This window comes from Triticum dicoccoides, chromosome 2A (assembly GCF_002162155.2).
Source record: "Triticum dicoccoides isolate Atlit2015 ecotype Zavitan chromosome 2A, WEW_v2.0, whole genome shotgun sequence".
NCBI classification, from domain to species: Eukaryota; Viridiplantae; Streptophyta; class Magnoliopsida; order Poales; family Poaceae; genus Triticum; species Triticum dicoccoides.
In genome coordinates, this window is record NC_041382.1 from 778,691,998 (window position 1) to 778,695,890 (window position 3,893).

A 3,893-nucleotide genomic window follows, 5' to 3' on the forward strand; every position below is an offset into this window, starting at 1 on the left:
ATTATTGTCAATGGCAAGGCGGCTAGCGGAGATTAGACTTTTGTTGGCTTGCGGTACATGAAGAATATTATTTAGGAGGAGATCTCGATCAGGAGTATGAATAGCTGAATGACCAATATGCTTAATAACCATACCTGATCCATTGGCAGTATGAATCTGTTCGTTTCCAGTGTAGCGATCCCGCACGGTCAGCTTCTCCAAATCTCATGTGATGTGGTCAGTGGCACCACTGTCCAGGTACCAGTTCGTGTCCACCCCGTACTGTGGTGCAGCAAGGTTGGCCGACTTCTCCTCCACGCCTTGATAGGACTCATCATAGCGCTTCCAGCACTTCCAGGCTGGGTGGCCCATCTTGCCACAGATCTGGCACTGGACCCTGGGGGCATGGTTGTTGTTGTAGTTGCCCCCGTTGCTGTTGTTGCCGTGTCCGCCGCCGCGCCCTCCAGGTTTGGAGTAGCCGCCGCTGCGCCCGCCGCGGTCACCACCATTGCCGCCTTGGCGGCGACCGCAATCACCACCACCAGCGCCGTTCCTACGGCCTCGGGTAGCAGCATTGGCAGAGGATTGGGACCCTCCGCCCCGAAGATTGAGCCTTGTTTCAAAGCTCAGCAACTATGAGAACAGCTCAGCCACGGTCATCGGCTCCACCCGGGAACACACGGCAGATACCACCGGGTCGAAATCTTCATCTAGCCCAGCCAGGATGTGGAAGACGATGTCGTCGTCGTCAACCCTCTTCCCTGCGGCGATCAGTTCATCGCAGAGAGACTTGATCTTCCCGACATAGTCGTGATGGAGGAGTTGCCCTTCTGCAGATTGGCGAGGGCGATCCGGACGTTGGTGGTCTGGGAACGGGTGTGAGATGCAAGCATCCCTTCCACCGTGTTCCAGAGCTCAGCAGAGGTGTGGCATGAAGCAACCTGGATAGCTATCTCACGCGGAAGTGTCGTCAGGAGATAGGAGAAGACTTGTTGGTCTTGAGCATACCAGGTTTGGAAGTCAGGGTTCGGCCCTTTCACCGTCGTCTTGCCATCAGATGAGGCCACATCGATCTGCATGGGCGGTGGCGGTTGCTCGACGTCGAGGTACTTGGCCATCTGTGCTCCTCGGATGGCCGAGAGCACCGTCGCCTGCCATAGAGCCTGGTTGCCCTTCGTGAGCTTCTCGGTGGTGGCGTGTACGAATGGAGAGGATGGGAAGGAACTTGAAGACGCCATGGACGTGCTCGAGGATGGCTCTGGTTACCATGTGAAAACTATGATGGAAGCGTATGCAATCCTGCAGGGACGCGTGCGTGTTATATAGCTCAACAAGATACAAGGATCGGCAGGTAGTTGGTAGTCTTGACCCATACTCCAAGCTATACATGAGATGAGATCATATCTACTCTAACTACCTGCCTAGATTACACAATACGCACGCAATACAACCGTGACATACATGTCACGTTACACAGCTACAAACCTATCTATTAACACTTCATGCTGAGACACCACGTGATGATCGGGTGTGATAGGCTCTACGTTCAAATACAACGGGTGCAAAACAGTTGCACACGCAGAATACTCAGTTTTAACTTGACGAGCCTAGCATATAACAGATATGGCCTCGGAACACGGAGATCGAAAGGTCGAGCGTGAATCATATAGTAGATATGATCAACATAGTGATGTTCACCATTGAAACTACTCCATCTCACGTGATGATCGGACATGGTTTAGTTGATTTGGATCACGTGATCACTTAGAGGATTAGAGGGATGTCTATCTAAGTGGGAGTTCTTTAGTAATATGATTAATTGAACTTAAATTTATCATGAACTTAGTACCTAATAGTATCTTGCTTGTTTATGTTTGATTGTAGATAGATGGCCCGTGCTGTTGTTCCGTTGAATTTTAATGTGTTCCTTGAGAAAGCAAAGTTGAAAGATGATGGTAGCAATTACACGGACTGGGTCCGTAACTTGAGGATTATCCTCATTGCTGCACAGAAGAGTTACATCCTGGAAGCACCGCTAGGTGCCAGGCCTGCTGCTGATGCAACTGATGACGTTAAGAACGTCTGGCAGAGCAAAGCTGATAACTACTTGATAGTTCAATGTGCCTTGCTTTACGGCTTAGAATCGGGTCTTCAACGACGTTTTGAACGTCATGGAGCATATGAGATGTTCCAGGAGTTGAAGTTAATATTTCAAGCAAATGCCCAGATTGAGAGATATGAAGTCTCCAATAAGTTCTATAGCTGCAAGATGGAGGAGAACAGTTCTGTCAGTGAGCATATACTCAAAATGTCTGGGTATAATAATCACTTGATTCAATTGGGAGTTAATCTTTGAGATGATTGCGTCATTGACAGAATTCTCCAATCACTGCCACCAAGCTACAAGAGCTTTGTGATGAACTATAACATGCAAGGGATGGATAAGACGATTCCCGAGCTCTTCGCAATGCTAAAAGCTGCGGAGGTAGAAATCAAGAAGGAGCATCAAGTGTTAATGGTCAACAAGACCACTAGTTTCAAAAAAAAGGGCAAAGGGAAGAAGAAGGGGAACTTCAAGAAGAACAACAAGCAAGTTGCTACTCAGGAGAAGAAACCCAAATCTGGACCTAAGCCTGAAACTGAGTGCTTCTACTGCAAGCAGACTGGTCACTGGAAGCGCAACTGCCCCAAGTATTTGGCGGATAAGAAGGATGGCAAGGTGAACAAAGGTATATGTGATATACATGTTATTGATGTGTACCTTACTAATGCTTGCAGTAGCACCTGGGTATTTGATACTAGTTCTGTTGCTAATATTTGCAACTCGAAATAGGGACTACGGATTAAGAGAAGATTGGAAAGGACGAGGTGACGATGCGCGTAGGAAATGGTTCCAAAGTCGATGTGATCGCAGTCGGCACGCTACCTCTACATCTACCTTCGGGATTAGTTTTAGACCTAAATAATTGTTATTTGGTGCCAGCGTTGAGCATGAACATTATATCTGGATCTTGTTTGATGCGAGACGGTTATTCATTTAAATCAGAGAATAATGGTTGTTCTATTTATATGAGTAATATCTTTTATGGTCATGCACCCTTGAAGAATGGTCTATTTTTGTTGAATCCCGATAGTAGTGATACACATATTCATAATATTGAATCCAAAAGATGCAGAGTTGATAATAATAGTGCAACTTATTTGTGGCACTGCCATTTAAGTCATATCGGTGTAAAGCGCATGAAGAAACTCCATACTGATGGACTTTTGGAACCACTTGATTATGAATCACTTGGTACTTGCGAACCGTGCCTCATGGGCAAGATGACTAAAATGCCGTTCTCTGGTACTATGGAGAGAGCAACAGATTTGTTGGAAATCATACATACAGATGTATGTGGTCCGATGAATGTTGGGGCTCGTGGCGGATATCGTTATTTTCTCACCTTCACAGATGACTTAAGCAGATATGGGTATATCTACTTAATGAAACATAAGTCTGAAACATTTGAAAAGTTCAAAGAATTTCAGAGTGAAGTTGAAAATCATCGTAACAAGAAAATAAAGTTTCTACGATCTGATCGTGGAGGAGAATATTTGAGTTACGAGTTTGGTGTACATTTGAAACAATGCAGAATAGTTTCGCAACTCACGCCACCCGGAACACCACAGCGTAATTGTGTGTCCGAACGCCGTAATCATACTTTACTAGATATGATGCGATCTATGATGTCTCTTACTGATTTACCGCTATCATTTTGGGGTTATGCTTTAGAGACGGCCGCATTCATGTTAAATAGGGCACCATCGAAATCCGTTGAGACGACGCCTTATGAACTATGGTTTGGCAAGAAACCAAAGTTGTCGTTTCTTAAAGTTTGGGGCTGCGATGCTTATGTGAAAAAGCTTCAACC

The 3,893-nt window shown here is 46.0% G+C and overlaps 1 pseudogene; it reads right to left on the reverse strand.

Annotated features, from left to right (window-relative positions):
* Positions 1-596: 596 nt before the first annotated feature.
* Positions 597-735, reverse strand: LOC119359949 (annotated as a pseudogene).
* Between the last annotated feature and the right edge of the window lie 3,158 nt (positions 736-3,893).